The sequence below is a fragment of the Neoarius graeffei genome, chromosome 16, assembly GCF_027579695.1.
Source record: "Neoarius graeffei isolate fNeoGra1 chromosome 16, fNeoGra1.pri, whole genome shotgun sequence".
Taxonomy (NCBI): domain Eukaryota; kingdom Metazoa; phylum Chordata; class Actinopteri; order Siluriformes; family Ariidae; genus Neoarius; species Neoarius graeffei.
The window spans coordinates 20492021-20514006 of NC_083584.1; the positions used below are offsets into that span (position 1 = coordinate 20492021).

The 21986-nt window shown below is 42.1% G+C and overlaps 1 protein-coding gene across 3 annotated transcripts in view; it reads right to left on the reverse strand.

The window, feature by feature from the left end:
• The window catches only part of hycc1 (hyccin PI4KA lipid kinase complex subunit 1), a 154927-nt gene that overhangs the window by 108813 nt on the left and 24128 nt on the right, over positions 1-21986 (reverse strand). Inside the window, exon 1 of one of the 3 annotated variants that reach the window (XR_009656789.1) lies at positions 17765-17872. The exons of the other annotated variants lie outside the window; for them this stretch is intronic. The gene's annotated coding sequence lies outside the window, so the exon portion shown is untranslated. Of the gene's footprint in view, positions 1-17764; positions 17873-21986 lie in introns of those variants that run through there. 3 annotated transcript variants of the gene reach the window in all.

Below are 21986 nucleotides of genomic sequence, written 5' to 3' on the forward strand. Positions count from 1 at the left end.
ATTGAATTATTCATTTTTATTAATTTAAAGTTGTTTAAGAAAATAAATATGGCTTTTCCTTAAATACTTGTCACTGCAATGATTCTTTTAGTCATTGTAATTATTGTAATCTTTAAGCAAGTGGTTTTTTTTGTTTTTAAATATCGTCAAAATATCGTTATCGTTAAAATCCTAAAAAATATCGAGATATTATTTTTTGCCCATATCGCCCACCCCTATTAACCACTATGTAGGATGTTGTTTTTCAAGGTTTCATCATCCCCCTGTCCATTCCCCCCACCCAGTCAAGTTCCTTCTTCCACTATGGTCATGCCATCTGCACTCCAGAAAAGCCTGGCCAACCCGCTGAATCCGGAATACGTTCCAGTCTAGGAATTACGATTTACAAGAGGACATCGAAATGCCGTTTGCTCTTTCAGCTTCATTAAAAATACAAAAATAAGTCTGACCCTCAGGACAAAAACACACAAAAGGATGAGTCAGGAGGTGGCTGATGGTGACGCATTTGCTTCCAGCAAACAGTGCAAAATCAGTAGTGGTGTGTCTGCACCTGCTAATTTACAGGCGATTGCCATTTAATCAACCCACACACACATGGTAATCAACCCTTAAGCAACTTTTGTAAATCCAGCACAAGTCCCCCCCCCCTTCAGTCCCCGGAGCTTTATTTTATTTTCTCTCCTTTATTTTTCTTTTCACTGCGAGTTTGTGTAGTTTGATGGTTGAGTAGCATGGTTGGTAGCATGGAATTCTTTACCCTGTTTTTTGATTAATGAAGTAAATGAGAAAGCTTTTAAAATTAAATTAAAACTGTATTTGTTTACTCAAAATATATGATTATTTTCTATTCCTCTATAAATAGGATGTGGTACGATGACTAATTGATGGGACCAACATATTTGAAACAAATTTATTTCCTCTTTTGTTTTTATTTTATGTTTTGTTTGTACAGTCTGTAAAAATGCATGTCTATATTAAAAAAAAAAATTTTAAGGAATTGCAAGTTTGACCACAGGGAGAACAGCACCCTTCTGTGAAGGGGAAGCTGATGTGGATCAATATAAATAAATTTAAAAAAAAAAATGTAGCTCCGGACCCAGTTTTGGGCGTTGGCTCCCTCCAGGCCTTGGTTCTCTGTGGGTGATGCCTGCGCTCGTAGCTATGGACTGCGGCGAGCTCATGGCTCATTTTAACATCGTGGCTGTCCAGCGCTCTGTGCTTTAGTGCTTGGCGTGATGCTCCGAGCGATGTTGCTCGGTGGCGTCGCGGCGGTTTGGGACATACCGGCGCTCTGCGTGGCGGTGCTTCTCTGCTCGCTGTGTGGATCCATGGCGTGGTGTTCTGAGTGATGTTACTGGCGGCGTCACGGCGGCTGTGCGAGACTTGTTTTTGTGCGCCTTTTGGTGGGACTGTGGCTGCTACACCACTGGAATGACATCCTGACCCTCTATTTGGTGGATTTTTTTTTTCTCCCTGCCTATAACTAGGGCTGGGCGATTCACCCCCCAAAAAAATCTTCGTTTTTTTCATAAAAAACTTGATTCATTTCGATGCGCCCCCCCATTTTAAAATGAAATAACTATTCACTGTAAATTTATTTCCAAAATATAACTTTATTTTGAGAAAAATAAGTGCTTCAGTCTACAATCACAGTATTCAGCTAAAAAAAAGTGCTTGTGCACTGTAGTTTCATAGACTTGTGCTCCAATTAACTACTAAAGCAACAAAATGCCTGAGGTAACTCTTGTTGTAAAAAAACAAAAATCTCAATAGAAAAGAAAAACTCAACTGTTGTTGTAAGAAGTGCATTAGTTCTTTTCAAACATTCTAAGGAAAAGGAGCCCAGCAACAACAGCAGGCTTCAAACATTTCATAAACATCTTAATAGAAAACAAAAAAAAAGACTCTTGTTGTAAAAATGTCAAAAGTAAGTGCAGACGTTCTTTTTAAACATTCTTTGCAAGGAAAATGAGCCTATCAACAACAGCAGACCTCAAGTAAGCTCGGTTGCAGGTAACAATACCCCCACCCACACTAAAAACCCGCTCAGACAGGGCGCTAGTCGCTGGAATGGCAAGGTATTTTCTTGCAAGACAACCAAGTCTTGTGAAGTTGGGCTCATGTCGCTTCCACCAATCGAGTGGGTCGGTGTCAGGGTCCACCTCAGGACCCAGTAAGTAGGAGATGAGCTCTGCTTCAATTTTGAGGAAGCGCAACATCTGAAAAGTACTTGCGGCTGGGGACGTTGTAGCGAGCATCCAAAACTTTCACCATATGTTGAAAACCTCTCTTCTCCACCGAATAAATTGGAAGCATATCCGTAGCTACAAAGTAGGTAATCGCATCCGTGATTGCTTTCCACCTTGCTCCGCTCTTTTCATATGGTACACAGCTTGAAAAGCTTTGAGGGAGAGTAGTTTGCTTTACGGTGTTAGCATTAGAGCTAGTTAGGGGCCAAGCAGCGGAGCTGCAGGCACCTCTAGTGTTTCTATGGTTTCTTCTTTTTATTATTATTTTTTTTTCAAGCATCTTTCTTCCGTATAGACCCTTTTCACGTGACGTCACGACAAACGCGGCCGCCATTTTGGACATGTACTACCAGTAGTTTACCACAGCCAGCATTGAGGAACGGCAGCAAAGAAAGTGTTTATTTTCAGCAAGACTTCCATCATGCCACTATATTGTTGTGCACCTGGATGTAGTAACCATCAACAAACAAGGCAGGGGTTATCATTTTATCGGATCCTGGGAGATGCTGACCAACGGAGAAGATGGATAGCGGCCATAAACAGGAAAGATTAGCAGCCCTCAGCATACCAGCGCTTGTGTAGTGACCACTTTGTTGGAGGTAAGACGAATAAAATTAGCCAGAAAAGGCATTACATTGCTGTTAACATTCTGTGGGGGCGAGTGTGTAAACAAATAGGCTAAAATAACCCATTGTAACCTCTTTGTTCTTCTGTAGTAGCTATTAGCTAACGACATTAGCTAGCGTTGTGTTCCTTTGCTGTTGGTAGACTGTAGGACAGATCAGAGGCAGTGTCCTACAAACAGCGCTTAATTTGAGGGGGAGCAAGCCAGAGCGCGCTCCGGAACCTCGGGCGTTGGCTCCGGCAGCTATTTACACTGGATCCGGTGATCCGACACCTCTTTTGACTATGTAACAAAAAAATAAAAATAAAAATAATTAAATAAAAAAATGCAAGTTTATTTAGGTGTTAATGTCTGATTTTGATATCTGCCTTGTTGGTGATTTCTCTCATGAAACGACATCCACAAAATGTCTGCAGATGAACTTAATTTGCAGTGTTATTACAAAACATGTACAGAAGCGCAGCGCCGCGCCCCCCTCTCCCCCTCTTTTTTTCCCGCACCGGAGCCGCTCATCCTCTGCGCTCCGGGACCTCCCACTTTACAAATTAAGCACTGCCTACAAATAAGTGTTCAAAACAAGAGGAGCATGTATTTGTCTCTTAAATCCAGGCCGTTCCCTGTAATCTGTAACAACGGTTGGAGAAAGTAATGGCAAATAGTGAGTGCACAAACCATAGAAGGTAAACTGTACACAGCGCCAGGGCAGTGTGATGGTATGTCTACTTTTAGATTGTGTTAGCTTATCAATGAACACACTCGTCACTCGACGAGTTTCACGTCTTTACGACGGATACTTAAATGTGTGTTAGGTATTATTGTTGCAGTCTTCGTGGCTTCGTGTACTTCCGTACGTCTGTAAACAATCCAGGCGGAAGCAGATAAACGTCGCTCTCTAAGCCTGCTAACCTCAATTTTTGAAAATACCTCTCCCTCTGCTCGCCCTGTAAATGCCCTACGTCGCTGGATAGCGAAGGTGTTTTCTGCATCTCGCTCCTTTTTCTTGTATGTTCTCTGTTTGTCGCCTTCCTCGCATTCAAACCAATTCGAGCCTAAGTCCGCTACATGTCCAAAATGGTGGTCGCGTTTACGAAGGTCACGTGACTGAAAAGGGTCTCTAGGATGTCTATGGCAGCCTATAGAACCGTATGGTAAAAAGTTATGAAATTTAGCACACTGATTCTGGACAGTTTCATGATTCTTCTTAGTAAATTTCATGTTGCCACCTCAAACTCGCTAGCGCCACCAACTGGTCAAAGTTTGACATACATTTTTGCTCATAACTTTTGAACCGTACATCCGATTCTCAAAAACTTGGTATCCCTGGAATCCTTGGGCTGAGCCGATTCCAATGCATCCTATGACGTCATTTTCCGCCTGGGTAGATTTTCCGCCATTTTGGATTTTGTTAAACTTGAATAAAATTCTACTTCTACATTTTTTGACCATTTTTCATGAAAATTGACATGGACCATCTTAAGACTATGGTGTGTATATAGGGTCTATTTTTTGGAGCGATTGATAAAACTGTCACTGCACAGCAGCCAATCACACTTAGTGGCGAAGACGCCAAACAGGAGGTGAGCTCATATCTCATCAGCCCTTTGACATATCTCAACCAAACTTAACGACATAAAGCCACACCCCTCCAGAAGGGTCCACACCAAATTTGGTGCAAATTGACCAATAGGGGGCGCTATAATTTGTAAAAATGTGTTTTGGCTCATATCTCATGTGTTTTGGTTAGAAACAAAATTCCAATGCCTGATCACACTGTTGGATGCCCCATTGAAGGTCATTTAAAAATTTCAAGGTCAGCACAAGTTATGACCATCTCTCCAACATAACATCAATCTCTTAGCATGTGGCTGCTTGGCCCTGCATTGCTGCTTGCAGCTATATTGTTAGGAAAGTTTTCTTGTCGAAGAAGGCAGCATTTCTCCCACTCTGGCGGATGTTTTCGCTTCAAATGCTGAAACAAATTGGTCGTGCTGCTACCACTCACGACAACCGCTTTCAGACACAATTTACAACGAGGTGTTGTTTGGCATTCATCAGATGCTGCAAAACCATACCAATGCAAATTACGGACGTTGTGGGACATTTTTTGGGCAGGAACCCCTCTTTCTCGCTGTCCGTTTCTGTCGCCATGTTTGTTTGTGCATGTGATGTTACTGGGGGACGAGAGAAACGCACTGCAGGAAGTGCATTACGGAAAGTCTCGAGGGGTCTTGGCGAATGTAAAAATGAAATGCGTGCGCTGTGCGCTTGAAAATATAAACTGTATAGGGACAGGGGATTTTAAAAAGAAATCTTAAAAACTCGAGTTTCTTAAAAAATCAAATCGATTTGACGTGCCCACTCAATTTTTAAATCGTATCGATTTTTTGCCCAGCCTTACCTATAACTGTAAAGCAACCTTGGGTTTTGAGAAAGGCATTACATAAATTGAACCTATTATAATTGAACCCATTTCAATTTGGCTTATGCAAACATCTACAACACAACTTGAAGACTAATGAATGAGGCCCAATGTAAGAGATTTTATAGAAACTCAAAGATATCTTCCGTAAACCCCATTTCCAGAAAAGTTGGAATATTTTCCAAAAGGCAATCAAACAAAAATCTAATTTGTTAATTCATGTGAACCTTTATTCAACTGAGAAAAGTACAAAAAAGATTTTCAATAGTTTTACTGACCAACTTAATTGGATTTTGTGAATATAAACGAAAGACAGAATTTGATGCCTGAAACGCGCCAAAAAAAAAAAGTTGGGACAGCTGCATCGTTACTGTTGTATTAAATCACCTTTCCATTTAATAACACTTTAAATCGTATGGGATCGGAGGATTCTAATTGTTGCAGTTTTGCAAATGGAATTTGTCCATTCTTGCTTGACAGAAGAGTTTAGCTGCTCAACAGTCCGTGGTCGCCGTCGTCCGAGTCTCCTCTTCATAAGACAGACATTCTTAAAGATAGACTGCCTTTCAGATTTTTCATGTTTAGGTCATAAAAAGAATTCCCCCAACACCCAATTACTTTTGTTTAGTGGACTGAAAACTATTGAACTCAAAGTCTGTGACTCTGAATTTTATTAGTTTTTTTTTTTTTAAAGGAGAATAAATTAATAAACTCAGGGCCACATGGCCCTAAATTCTCCGCTATTTTTTCCTGCTTCACCATGACCCAGTTCAAGATACTATGTCACGCATCACGTGGTGGGCTTTCCCCGTGCACGCAAGTCATTGTGGGATACAAATTTGAAACAGGAGAGAAAAACGGAGGACAAGTATGCGAATGAAACGTGAAAGACCGACTAGTCACAGAAAGTGAGAAAAGACGTTATGTTGCGAAGGAAAGGAAACGCAGGACCAAACGAATAAATATCGGCAGTCAGCGAGCACCTCGGTGTGATCAGCTGTTCGTTTAGCGACAGAATGATGCAACTGTCTGTGCACGGTTAAAGGTAAACCTGCAGATGGCAGTAATGCAACACTGTGGATACATCCTTACATGGGGAAGCAAGTAAGCATGCACATGCACACACAGACTTCCTGTCTGCTTGACTGCGCAAAGCGAACAATTTCCATGCATATTATTTACTCAGGAATCCCTTCAAATTAAATAACTTCCCAGCCACAGAATGCCTGGATTTTTTTTTTTGATATTACAGAAATAAACATGACCAAATTTCAGATGGAACTAAATTTCACCAATTTTATGAAATCGAAAGGCCGTCTAGCTTTAATAGGAGACAGATCTGGACTGGTAGCAGGCCAGTCAAGCGCACGCACCCTGTCTATGAAGCTACACTGTTGTAGCCTGTGCAGAATGAGGCCTGGTATTGTCCTGCCAAAATAAGCATGGACATCCCAGGAAGAGACATTGCCTTGATGCCGCTCTAAAACCCCACTATATACCTCCGCATCAATGATACCTTCGTACACATACAACTCACCCACACCGTGGGCACTGATGCCCCCCATACCATCACAGATTCTGGCTTTTGCACCCTTCTCTGATAAACTGGATGGTCGTGTCCACCTTTGGCACCGAGAACTTGACGTCCAGCTGCTATAAGTTCAGGCCCGGAGAGATTGGCAGCGTTTCTGCACAGAATTGATGAATAGCTTCCTCCTTGCATAACAGTTTCAGGTTGCATTTCTGGATGTAGCAGCAGCGGACTGTGTTAAGCGACTACAGTTTTCCGAAGTACTCCCGAGCCCATGTGATTATATTTGTCACATTAACATGACTGCTTCTCAGACAGTGCTGCCTGAGGGCTTGAAGGTCACGCACATGCAGCGGTTTCAGACCTCGCCCTTTATGCACCGAGATGTCTCAGAATTCCCTGAATCTTTTCACAATATTATGTACCGTAGATTTTGAGAAACCTAAAGTCTCTAATCTTGCGTTAAGAAATGTTCTTTTTGAACTGACTAACAATTCTGACAAATTTTGGCACAAAGGGGTGAGGCATGACCCATCCTTGCTTGCAAAGACTGAGCTTTAGGTGCATGTTCCTTTTATACCCAATCATGATACCCTCACATGTTACCAATTATCCTGCTAATTGTGGAATTTTCCAAAATGGTGTTACTTGAATATGCTTAAAAAAAGGTTTTCAGTCTTGTTTTGCAGGCATCAAATTGTAACTTCACTTATCTTTACAAAATACAACTAAAGAGGTTTAGTAAAACTATCAGAAATCTTTTCTTTGTACTTTTATATCAGTTAAATAAAGGCTCTCTTTCGAATGCTGACGTAATCAAGCCGGAAGTTGTTTGTTTTGATAGCAATCAGGAAAGTTTTGAAAAAAAAAAAAAAAAGCAGGCAGTAATCGTCATTTAAACTTGTTTTTGTGCAATACTTCGTTTGGAAAACAGTTTTCAAAATGGCAGCACTAACACATGGCTAAACATCATATTTAAATTGCAATTCATTGCCAATACGAGTCACGATATAAGGTTAGGCCATCCTTAAAAAAAAAAAATCCGTTTCCTGTCCACCGGGTGAGCAAAAAAAAAAAAAAAAAAAAATGGATGGATAAGAAATCGCAATGCTGTGTTTGCTTTTTCTTTCAGTACTTTTTATTACAAAAGCAGACACATTCAATAAAATATGACAGTTTAATCAACTGAAACTTGTACAAAAACTTTATTTGCTACAGACACAGTTTTTAATTCTGTCCAGCCAACCTGCATTAGTTCCGTAAACGCGTTTTTTTTTTGTTCAGTTCCGTTCTCATTTTGAATAGATCTATTAGGTTCTCCTACAGATCTGTCAGGGTCATTAACAAAGTAGGTAATGAATTTCGCATAACAAAACTCAAAAGCTGTGTGTAACATCTCGGATGGATCAAGATCAAACGAATTTTCCAGTAACGGTTTGTGATGGTCCGACACACGGACTTTTTGTAGTTCTAAATCGGCCGTTAGGCCTAGTTCGGATGAAATTACACTATTAAAATGATCACTGAATGATTTGTTTTTCTGAATCTTTACTATTTTGTTGTTCGCTAGAATACCATTTTGCGATTTCACACTTCAGCAAATGATGAAAACTCCAGATCTCCTTCCTTCATGGTGGCTGCCATTTTTTTGTGCCGCACGGCGCATGCACAGAGCTGATTCGATTCTATATTCTGTGCGGAATGCGTAAATGTCAAGTTCGATTTTAGATTTACAAACCCGAAAAAATGTCGAAAAACCGGCGTTAAAAAAAAAAAAATTTCAACCGCACAAACGGCACTCACCCGGCCGGTGGACCGGAAACAGAACATTTTTTAATAATGGCCTTACTAAAACTGAAAATGTAATTGAATAACACGTTAATTAAGAAATAAAGCAAGTTTAAAAATGACTTCAGTTCTCCTTTAATAGCTGGACACTGTAGGTTATTGCAACATGAACATTGCAAACCACAGCGCTGTCACAGATAGGGTCAGTTTACCAGATAAAAGGAACAGGAAGTGGAGGCACAAAGTAGGTGCGTCTAACAAACAAAATGGTCAACCAAGTGTAGTACATCAGGATCTGTTTACACAAAGAACTATTTACTCTTCACAAGTAACTTCATTCCATGTACAACTTATCTGAACAAACACAAGTATTTACTCATCAACCAAACTCCAGACGGTTTTCACAACACTGGTCAATTTATTAAATGCCTCACTCGGTGTTAAAGTGCCATTCCAACATTGGATGCATTCTTTGGCATAAAATACAATATATTTTATGACAACATGACTAGACAGAGAAATCTTTTAGCTTCAAAATGTTATAAACAATTTTTTGACAACGACAAGTATATTAATTTTGCGACCAAAGTCGCCTACCCTTTTAATTTCCGCGCGGTAGTGAAACGTGAGGTCATCGGCAGGTTCCCCTTCTTGTGTACCACGTCACGTGTGACGTGGCACAGATTATCAGCAATGGCGGATAGAACGCGATTTCCACTTGTCGATTGCTGTGCCGATGTTCACCATCGACCGTCTCCTTTGGGCATCACTTGCTATTTTCCTTCGCTTCTTTTCCGAAGCTGACAATCGCGTTCTATCCGCCATTGCTGATAATCTGTGCCACGTCACACGTGACGTGGTACACAAGAAGGGGAACCTGCCGATGACATCACGTTTCACAACCGCACAGAAATTAAAAGGGTAGGTGACTTTGGTCGCAAAATTAATATACTTGTCGTTGTCAAAAAATTATGTTTGATATATCATTTTGAAGCTAAAAGATTTCTCTGTCTAGTCATGTTGTCATAAAATATATTGTATTTTATGCCAAAAAAATACATCCAATGGTGGAATGGCACTTTAATACGTGAGTCATCCACAATCACGCTTGCAAAGCAGTTACTGAGAGGACGTCCATATTAGATCAGCCAAAGCTCTGAGACACATCAGGATTGTATCAAAAACAGGACTGTTGAGAGTTTGAATCTCAGTACTATTCCTAACATTTTAAACCATTAAAAAGGTAACCGCTTATCGAATCAATTTTGTGCCAAAATGTTCATACAATACTTTTGAAATATCAAAAAAACGACAAATCAAAATACAAAAAAAAGTCAATTTTTTAGACTGGCAAACAAATTATTCGTGTAATCGTGCAAAATATCAGTCTATTACTCTTCAGAAACCTTTTTTGTTCCGCGTCTTTCTCAGTTTTGTTTGACGTAATTTATTTTGGTTGTGATTCCAGCTTGCTCGTTTGCGCTCCCTGACTTTTTGCTTGCAGTTTTGGCACAAACTTCACGTGTGGGCGGGCTGTCCAGGAACGCATTCCCATTAGCTAACTTGTGTTTGACTGACAGCTCCGCTCAGCCATTCCCTACTCGGATTCTGGCAGACTGTTTGACGAGTGATCCATTGACGGTAAACAAGGATCGAGTGGACTTCAGTGGCGACTATGATATTGAATTTACACTTTGTTGAATTAATTCAATATCATAGTCGCCACTGAAGTCCACTCGATCCTTGTTTACCATCAATGGATCGGTCACTCGTCAAACAGCCCGCCACAATCCGAGTAGGGAATGGCCGCAACAGCCTCCGGGGGAATGGCTGAGCGTAGCAGTCAGTCAAACACAAGTTAGCCAATGGGAATGCATTCCTGGACAGCCCACCCACACGTGAAGTTTGTGCCAAAACTGCAAGCAAAAAAGTCAGGGAGCGCAAACGAGAAAGCTGGAATCGCAACCAAAATAAATTACGTCAAACAAAACTGAGAAAGACGTGGAACAAAAATAAAAGGTTTCTGAAGAGTAATAGACTGATATTTTGCACGATTACACGCATAATTTGTTTGCCAGTCTAAAAAATTGACTTTTTTTGTATTTTGATTTGTCGTTTTTGTTTGATATTTCAAAAGTATTGTATGAACATTTTGGCACAAAATTGATTCCATAACCACTTCACTCCACATCCCTTCTGGAATGAAAATTTCCGTTTATAAAAAGAAGCGTGTCTGCTCGCACCATCATTTCGGTCCATCACCATTTCCTTTTTTTTTTTTAATTTCATTTAAGAATGTCTCCATTTCGCTGGAATACTACTTCTGTGGAAGAAACACGGAAACCACAAACTGCTAAGCCGCTGCAAGAACATGCTTCCTTATCGCGCTGAGAAAAGAAAATGAACGAACACAGACCACAGAGAAGACGACTGCAGCACTGCAGACACTAGTGCTGGAAAAGGAAAGCAATTCATCCATATGTAAAGATGACTAATGAGGCACATAAAACGCAGCATGCTGAGTGCAGAGCAAACAGAGAGGAGTGTTTGCTTTTTCACTTTACTTTTGGAGAACACGTGAACAGACCAAACAATATCTTCCTTGCTCTGCTGCTGTAAAACTCGACCGGTACATCAATCTCATACGGGCGTCAGTATGTGGACTAGAAGTGGCTTTATAACTGCCTGGACACTACTTCATGAAGGTGGTTGACTCCTTTTGTTACCAGAGAGACTCGATATCAGCAGGAGGTGGTTGTGAAGATGCCACCATCACTCGAGTCCGAACTGCTTGGGGGGAAATTCCATGAGCTACTCGCCATCGACAAGCAAAAGCCTTTCCCAAAAGACCCGGGGCTCCGTTTACAACTCTTGTATACGAAGCACAGTGCTCCATGCCAGCGAGTGCTGGCCTGTGAAGAAGGCCGACCTGTATCGTATAGAAAGGAATGAGTGCTCCATGCTTAGATGGGTCTGTGGGGAGACGCCAAGATTACAACTTCCTCCCTGCTAGGAAAGCTCCACCTCACTGATACCAGCACAGCCGCTGCTGTAAGACGCTTGAGGTGGTATGGGCGTGTTCGCCGCAGTGCTGCTTCGATTTCCAGGGTTGTTGATCTTGACGCGTGTGGGCGAAAACCTACGGGCCGTCCCCGAAAAACCTGGTTAGAGGTAGGGATGGCGAAAACAAAAAAATCTTGACCAACCACCGAGCCTCATTAGCCGGTTAAAGTCGGTTAACCTACGAGTTTAAAATTCTAGAATTGGAATTATTAGAATCTATTCTAAATCTAACCGCGAGCACCCGCACATTCAGTCCCAGTCGCTTCCCTCCACTCACATTACCTTTTCTACAGCGCGAAACATTTAGTCAAACGCGGCACTGATGTCGAGGGGTTTGTATTGGAGCGGAGGACAAATGGCTCCAGCTTAGAGACCGTTTCAGTCGGCCATGATGGCGTTGAAAATAAAGTCAAGTGCTAGAAGAAGTACATAACATTCAGTGATGGGAATAACGGCGTTAAAATAAAGGCTGTTATAACGCCGGGTAATCTAATTAATTAGCTACAATCGTTATAACGCCGTTACCAATATCAACACGCCATTACTGCATGGTATTGAAGTTGCTCTGAAGCCGTCACCGACTTGGCTCACAGACATAAAAGCTGTGTTTGTCACTCCCCCTCCAGACACCGCTGTCATTTCATTCTCTCCCCTTCCCTCCAAAAGGCGGCATCTACGCCTTTAGTTTGCGTGCTAATTGTGCACAGCCATTGGGAATGGGATAGCTGGAGCTGAGCTGATTAGCCGCTAAGCTAATATAGCAACTGTCTGATGCTAAGTAACATCAGTGAGGAACCAGGTTTTAGTTCAGATCTTGTGTATTATTATTACGTTGACATTAATATTCACCAGACTAATCAACCATCGACTTCATTCATGCGCCGTGTTCTTGTTTCTTTGATAGTCAAGAATTTCCTTGAGGTTACGTACCTGGTTAACATCGTAGTAAAATGTAATCCAACACTGAGACTTTTCTTTCGCCGAGTGGCAGCTGTCTTCAACTGGGGCGGGAGGGCGGGACATGACTGAATGGGTGTTTCTGATTTGTCAGCTGTCGTCCTTACACCGCATGGCATGCCCCAAGCGTTTACAAACACAGAATTCCAGGTTCTCCGCTCCAAAATCGGCAGCTTCAAAACGATATTATTGATTTTTTTTTTTAACCGACAACCAAAAAAAAATTAACCGGTTGACGTTGATTCAGTCAACCATCGGTCAAACGGTCATCGGTTAACATCCCTAGTTAGAGGGTGTCGATAGTGATCTCGAGCAGTACGGTCTTTCGGTAGCTGATGTGCAGAATCGTGGAAAATGGAAGGCTGCTGTGAAACGTCTAACCCGCCCAGAGGTGGAACCATAATGCAAAACTGGATAGCAGTAGCAGCAAGCCTAATCAGACTTTAATATCACCATCATGGATAAACACAAAACTGAATACATAATATATCCTTGATGCACATAATTTCCACGTGTGTATAAATGGCATGTAAGCATGCACTGCCCCATCGAGGCACGGACTCCACAAGACCAGCGAATGTGTGCTGTAGAATCTGGCACCGAGACAAAAATCTAACCAAACTACTGTCATTTGCGCTGCACAACAAACACTATCAAGTTCTCGATTCTGACTGGACAAACTGTGTCGCAAGGCTGTGAAATGGAAAAAGTAAAAATCAGAGTTGGGGGGGGTTGGGATATAAAAAAATTATTTTTTTTTCGCGGTCCGGTTTCCATCAAATTCTGTGCTCTGATTGGCTGGCGAGCGGGTCCGTATCCTACGATACAGACCCCGGTTATGGACCTCTGGCAACTCGCTCGTTCACAACAACAAAAATCGTAGCAATTTTTGTCAACATTTATTTTCGTTATTTCTCAGGAGAATAGCATTAATTTTGCATCATGGATAGCGATAACGACAGTGTTCACAGCGAAAGCGAGTTTTACTACCCTGAGGAAGAAGAAATAAAAGAAAACATTTCAGGAGAAAGCTAAAAACCTGTAAATGTTGCTAACACCGAGCAAAAAACATGGCTGAACCCTGAATGACTCACTTTTGTATAAATAGGGGACTACATAGGCAGCAAAATGTAGTTTTTTTTCCTGCCATGGAAGTGCACTTGTATACCGAGGAGGAAGCCATTTGCATTACAGCCGTGAATGAGGATTCAAAATGGCGGCTTGGCTCTCCCTTCCCTTTTGGGCGCTCTCGTTTTCTGTTAGAATTTGGTAAAGAAAAAAATAAAATATATTATTTACCAGCTTACGGTCGGTCCGTATGGTGAAATACTGTGACCTCGGCCTTGAATACTGACCTCGGTCACGGTATTTGACAATACAGTCCTCCCAGCTAGTAAATAACAATGCTGGGGGTCGGGGGTGGGCGGGACACAGACACCCAGAAGCTGAGGGTATAGAGTCCACATGGCCCCAAAAACCAAGTAAATCTTGCATAAAATAGATCGTTCTTAGCATCTCCTGAAAGAGAAAATTGCTCTGAAAATGTGCATGTTTTAATGATCATAGCTTCGACATTAAAACTATCCATCAGTATTTCATAATATTGAAAAAAAAATAACGACTTGAAAGAATTTCTTACTTATAAACCAACACAGACGACATTAAGAACAGTTTAGCTAGATGAATTAAATGAAGACTGAAAATACCGAGGCATTTCAAGAACCATACTAAAACCATTTATAAAGTCAAGTAAAAATATCAATAACATGCTTTTGTTCACCATTTGAGGTGAATTGGTCCGCCTCTGAAAAAACTTGGCATTTGGATTTCCCGGCAAACATTGATTTTCGTGACATTGCGTGCAGGACGCCTCCCTCTGAATCCTACGTCAGCGCTGGTTTGTTTATGAGAAAACGACCTGGTGGTTTTCTGCAAATTTCTTCAACGTTATCGCGTAATTATTAAAATGGTTAACAGATGTATCGTAGGAGGGTGTAGCAACACCAATCTTGATGGGATTAGTACTCATTGTTTCCCACATTGCGCTCAGGTGACAATTGCGCTCAGGTGACAATTCTATATTTCAACGCAAAATCGCTCGCTGCTAAACTTGGTCTACACAGGCTGTGCACTGAAACCGTGCAAAGCTCGCGCAGCCTGCTGGCGCTTCCGCAGGTGACGTCACGAATCTGGCTCCAGACTCCCTTGGGATTTTTCCAGACGCGTTTTATTTTATTTTTTTCTGCTGTAGACAGATGGCCTTGTGCAAAATTACCCTTCTGGATGAGTGTGTAAAGGGACATACTTTCATATAAAAAACAACCCGAATTTGGTCCAGGATATGCACTTTAAAACACAGAAAGCCAAAAATTCATACTTTTTTGGTATTTTCATTTTCGCTTGCAGGTTTCTCATTTCTTCTAGCCTGGCAAGCCAGACTAAATGTGTATATTTAGTCTGGCCTCACTCGTAGACATTTCTGACGGGTGTGGGTAGGGACAACCCGCTGTCTTTCAAACTGTCTCTGTGCGTATAGGCCAACGCTCTGACCAATCAGCGCAACAGTGACTGTGACGTAGTCAGAGCGACAGAAAGCAGTGGGGGAGGCCTTGAAATAAATAATTTTTCAAAATGCGTATTAATTAATAAACAGGTTCTAGATATTAAGAAGCTTGGAGATAATGACCACAAGTTTGGGGTCTGTACCACATACTTAACATACACTCGTTTTTTTTTTTCAAGTGTTTTTCAAGGGTTTGCTTAAACTGTTTTTGAGAGTTTTTTATTTAGTGGTGTTTGGTGAAATAATTTCCCTTAAATTTAAAATAACGGGAAAATAAGAAACAATCAAAAAGTAATGTTTCAAAGCTGTTTATTAATTCTTCGTACTGCACAAACTAGCCCCATCCTTTTGGCTACGAGCGGAGCCAGCTGGTAGATCAGACTTTTGCCATAGCCGGTCGGCAAAACAGCGAAAACGTCCTTCTTGAAAAGGAATGAGCGGAGAGCCTCTTCCTGCTCATGTTTCAACGAAAATTCCAAGTCTAAGGCTACGTTTACATTAGACCGTATCTGTCTCGTTTTCTTCGCGGATGCACTGTCCGTTTACATTAAACCACCTGGAAAAGCAGGGAAACGGGAATCCGCCAGCGTCCACGAATTCAATCTAGATCGTATCTGGTCCGGTGCTGTGTAAACATTGAGATACGCGAATACGCTGTGCTGAGCTCTAGCTGGCGTCGTCATTGGACAACGTCACTGTGACATCCACCTTCCTGATTCGCTGGCGTTGGTCATGTGACGCGACTGCTGAAAAACGGCGCAGACTTCCGCCTTGTATCACCTTTCATTAAAGAGTATAAAAGAATGAAAATACTGCAAATACTGATGCAAATACTGCCCATTGTGTAGTTATGATTGTCTTTAGGCTTGCCATCCTTCCACTTGCAAGTGGTAAGTGATATGCGCTGGGATCACACACACAGCGGCTCAGTCCCGAATCGTGGCTTATGCACTTCACTCGCGCGCTGTGTGAGCTGCGCAGGGCCGGAGTGCGCACCCTCCAGAGGGCACTCGCAGTTCAGGGCGGAGTGATTTGGAGCGCAGGATGCCTGCGGAGCCGAGCGTATCCGTGTATTGGTGTTGCTGTGTGCACGGCTAACGGTTTTAGTGTAAACGCGAATCGTTTTAAGAACGTTAATCTGATGATCCGCTGATTCGACGTAATGTAAACGTAGCCTAATTCTTCTAAAACTGATTCCAAAGCGGAGTCAAACGCGCGCTGTTCACTAGCCGTAGCCATCTTTCCTGCTGTGCTTTCTCCAGCGTTGCGCAGCTTTGTCGTCACTCCTGCAAAAGCCCGCCCAAAGAATCCAAACAAAAACCTTGCGTTGTGATTGGCGGGCACGATTTGATGCCCGGGGTGCTTTGTTGATATGGTGCGAGGCTAGACCCACTCGCAGGCAAAAATATTTTTGGCCGCTAGGCGGGTGGGTCTAGTTTACTAGGCTACATTTCTTCATCAAATATAGCGAAACGCGGCATTGAGTCAGCCATTTTGTTGACAAAATTTGCTAATTTTTGTAATCGTAACCAAGCAACGAACTAGCCAATAGCATTTCAGAAATACGGCCCCGTGTTAAGGGAAAAAAAAAAGCCCTCCTTGATTGACCAATCAGAATTGAGTAATTTATAAAAGCAAGAAACAAAGCCAGGCGAAGGAACGACTACTAATGACTGCTATAACAAGTAATAACAGGAACTAACTAGTTTCAGGATTTTTCACAACATTAAATCTAGCTATAAATGGACGGGTTTTTTTTTTTTTTTTTTACACACACACACACACACACACACACACACGCGCGCACGCACGCGCACGCACGCACGCATCTCCATTTATGATGAGATGAGGTTCCTGTGGTGTACAACAAATAATCCACTTCAGGACATACTGTGAATGAAAAATAAAACGTTACAGGTCGAAATCACTCTCAGAACACTACTAAATCACAAAAAAAGTTAAAAAAAAAAAAAAGGCGGGGGGACAGAGCCAGCACAAATACATTTTTGTACAAACAACCACGAATGGAGTTTTATTGACCCGCTTGTCGTAGAAGAGTGAGGATATAAGAACGAGAAGGCCTCTTCACCAGATCCTTAAGCCTGTCTCTCACACTTGTTCGCTCACTCCACCTCGATGACTTCATGCAGAATCAGCTCTGTCATTTCACCATATACACTAATCTTTTCACGAATAGAAAGCTGCATTTCTATTTTAGCTTTTCCCTCCCACTTGAGCCCACGCTATAAGCTTCAGAGTGGCAAATCAATGCTGTTCGCAGAGTATTTCAGCCACTCGAAACAACAATGAGGCAGCGGTTCGATCAGAACCAGAAGAAACTCCACAGCTTGAGCTTTACAGGCAGCTCCTTCTCTGAAATAAGCACTCTTCTCCAGACGCTTCATACGGTATTTACCAGCAAAGGACCTGGATAAAAACGTGGCTCGTTCCACTGAGCAGAAGCCGGATGGAAATATTCGCACCTCGCCCACGCCGTACTCCACAGAGCCTGACAGCTTCACACAGGAGGATTCCTCCAGAGATGCGAGGAGATTTAAAATATACTCACCGTGTCCAGCTGAAGAGGGAGAGAGAGACACGCGAGACGAGACACGGCACAGCACACCCACAGACTAACCCTGCTCGACTCGTATCCTGTTACACACACTGTGCCCCACCCACCTGACTTCAGTTACGAAGTTACTAACTAGTTACGACGTCTAGGCACCAATCAGCGCACACGGAGGAAAAGATTTGAGCAACGGCAGGGCGTGAGAGAGAATAATCCGGCCTGGCTGCTTTTTCCTGTGCTGCTAGATGCATACCATTAACATGACACTCGCCTCTCCAAAAGATCCCGCTCTCAACAGGATGAAAAATATGGATTTAAAAAAAAAAAAGTTCCTGCAGGAAAACATGCAGCATGACGTGTCCCAAAATGACAAAAAACAAAAAACACACCAACAACAACCACCCCCTCCTCAATGACCTCCACAGGCTACAAGTCTGAAAAATAAGCAGATGTATTGAAAAAAGGGAGGGATCCCACACCACTTAAAGCTGTACTGCCTTTCAGATTTTTCAAGTTTAGGTCACAAAAAGAAAAGAATCTTCCCTGATGCCCAATTATTTTTGTTTAGTCGACCAAAAGCTACCGAATTCAAAAATCACAGACTTCCAATTTTATTTGTTTTCTTTAAATAGAACAATGAATGAATTTAGGGCCCCGTGGCCCTAAATTCTCTGCTATTTTTTCCTGCTTCACCATGACCCAATTCAAGATACTACATCATGCATCATGTGGTGGGCTTTCCCTGCTCGTGCAAGGCATTGTGGGATACAAATTTGAAACAGGAGAGAAAAACGGAGGATGCGAATGTAATGTGAAAGACCGACTACAGTAACAAAGTGAGAAGAAAAGACATTATGTTCTATACGAAGGAAAGGAAACGCAGGACCAAACTATTAAATACAAGTGGTCAGTGAGCACCTCGGTGTGATCAGCTGTTGGTTTAGTGACAGAATGATGGAACGGTCACTGCACGGTCAAAGGTAAACCTGCGCATGCGCATACGGACTTCCTCTGCGCAAAGCGAGCGATTTCATGCACATTATTTGCTCGGGAATCCCATCAAATTAAATAACTTCCCAGCCACAGAATGGCCCAATGTCTTTAAAAAAATATAAATCATCTCTCTCTCTCTCTCTCTCTCTCTCTCTCACACACACACACACACACATGCTTGAAAGTTTGTGAACCCTTTAGAATTTTCTATATTTCTGCATAAATATGGCCTAAAACATCAGATTTTCACACAAGTCCTAAAAGTAGATAAAGAGAACCCAGTTAAACAAATGAGACAAAAATATTATACTTGGTCATTTATTTATTGAGGAAAATGATCCAATATTACATATCTGTGAGAGGCAAAAGTATGTGAACCTCTAGGATTAGCAGTTAATTTGAAGGTGAAATTAGAGTCAATCAATGGGATGACAATCAGGTGTGAGTGGGCACCCTGTTTTATTTAAAGAACAGGGATCTATCAAAGTCTGATCTTCACAACACGTGTTTAAGGAAGTGTATCATGGCACGAACAAAGGAGATTTCTGAGGACCTCAGGCCCACTTTACACGGGGACGGTATAAAACAAAAACGCAAAAGTCCATTTTCGTTCTCACTTTTTTCCGCGTCTACACGACCGTTTTCAAGGAGGAAATCTGCGTCTATACGGTGACGCATAAATGTCTCCGCTATGTCTGCACGCATGCGCAACGTCTTCTGTCTTGTCTGATCTGCACATCTGCGCCGCTGTTCTGTCAAGTTATCCTACCAAGCCTACTACACATGCGCGAAATCCAGGAGGGTAGGAAAATTCAACAGTAGTTTTGTCCCACCGATCAGCTGGGCTGATAGAAAATCGGTGAGAATTTCACGCATTTGCCGATTTTTATGTTTTGTGCGTATTGGTCGAGTCTTTGGCCGAGTCAAATAATTTGTAATGACTTGTTTTGAATAATAAACCGGTCTGTATGAGAACTTGCTAGGATAACTTTACAGAACACCGGTCCGGCTGAGGTACTGTAGTGCTCGAGGGAGGAGCAGGAGCAAACCGAAACTCTTTTAATCTGCCTTTATTAAGTAACACTCACTCTTGTTTCGGTGAAGAAGAGAAAAGGCAGTGTCCATCTCAGCAAAATAAACCCGTTCGGCTGCTAGTTTTGTTTTCAGTCTCGGGTTTATGGTTTCACGAGCGGCTTGAATAGGCGGCGCACGCGTGCGTGCGTAACTTGGCGACACCAAACTGAGGAGCTCCAGCCGGGCGGGTGAGCAGGAAAACACATCTACTGCATTAAAACACAGAGCAGCTTGAAGGTCCGTTGGATCGATGTAATCAGACATGCTCTTACTTTTTTTACTTACTTTCTTACTTCCCGGGCTGGCATGTACAGTATATGACATATGTATGACGTAAACGCGTACCCGACGTGAGCAGATCCGAGCAGAGTTTCGCGTATTGGGTAGTTTAGACGGATATGCAACGGGGGCCGTTTTTAACTTATCCACTCTGGAAGGCGTTTTCAATTTTATCCGTTTTTTAGCCTCGGAAACGCCGTCCTCGTGTAAACGAAAGACACTTCTGATAAAATATTTAGTCGTTTTTACCCGACAGCGTCCTCGTGTAAACGGGCCCTCAGAAAAAGCGTTGTTGATGCTCATCAGGCTGGAAAAGGTTACAAAACCATCTCTAAAGAGTTTGGACTCCACCAATCCACAGTCAGGCAGATTGTGTACAAATGGAGGAAATTCAAGACCATTGTTACCCTCCCCAGGAGTGGTCGACCAACAAAGATCACTCCAAGAGCAAGGCGTGTAATAGTCAGCAAGATCACAGAGGACCCCAGAGTAACTTCTAAGCAACTGAAGGCCTCTCTCACATTGGCTAATGTTCATGAGTCCACCATCAGGAGAACACTGAACAACAATGGTGTGCATGGCTGGCTTGCAAGGAGAAAGCCACTGCTCTCCAAAAAGAACATTGCTGCTCATCTGCAGTTTGCTAAAGATCACGTGCACAAGCCAGAAGGCTATTGAAAAAAATGTTTTGTGGACGGATGAGACCAAAATAGAACTTTCTGGTTTAAATGAGAAGCGTTATGTTTTGGAGAAAGGAAAAACACTGCATTCCAGCATAAGAACCTTATCCCAGCTGTGAAACATGGTGGTGGTAGTATCATGGTTTGGGCCTGTTTTGCTGCATCTGGGCCAGGACGGCTTGCCATCATTGATGGAACAATGAATTCTGAATTATACCAGCAAATTCTAAAGGAAAAATGTCAGAACATCTGTCCATGAACTGAATCTCAAGAGAAGGTGGGTCATGCAGTAAGGCAACGACCCTAAGCACACAAGTCGTTCTACCAAAGAATGGTTAAAGAAGAATAAAGTGAATGTTTTGGAATGGCCAAGTCAAAGTCCTGACCTTAATCCAATCGAAATATTGTGGAAGGACCTGAAGCGAGCAGTTCATGTGAAGAAACCCACCAACATCCCAGAGTTGAAGCTGTTCTGTATGGAGGAATGGGCTAAAATTCCTCCAAGCCGGTGTGCAGGACTGATCAACAGTTACAGGAAACATTTAGTTTAGTTACAGTTATTGCTGCACAAGGGGGTCACACCAGATACTGAAAGCAAAGGGTCACATACTTTTGCCACACACACGTAATATTGGATCATTTTCCTCAATAAATAAATGACCAAGTATAATATTTTTGTCTAATTTGTTTAACTGGGTTCTCTTTATCTACTTTTAGGACTTGTGTGAAAATCTGATGTTTTAGGTCATTTATGCAGAAATATAGAAAATTCTAAAGGGTTCACAAACTTTCAAGCACCACTGTATATATCATGGTTTTCCCCGAAGCGTTTTAGCGCATCAGGCCCAATACGCTTGCTCTGCCTGCCGATACGCTTAGTCGCTTTAGTTAAAATCCGATACGCTTAGATTTATACCAATACGTTAAATTTCCTACCCACAAGTAACTAGATACATAGGAGAGCAAATAACAGATCCATTTACATACTGACTGTGTTAAACAAGCGCTCTTTTTTTCCAATGTGGGTGTTGATTCTGTCAAAGTAATATGTCCGTGTGGTATGATGTAAACAAACTAATCTGTTGGCCATGTCAAGATCACATGTTCAAACCGTCAATAAAAACATCGAAAGAAAACGTCAGACATCCCGGAATTTTCCGATTCATTATAAGCGATCTCATTGGCTGCCGATG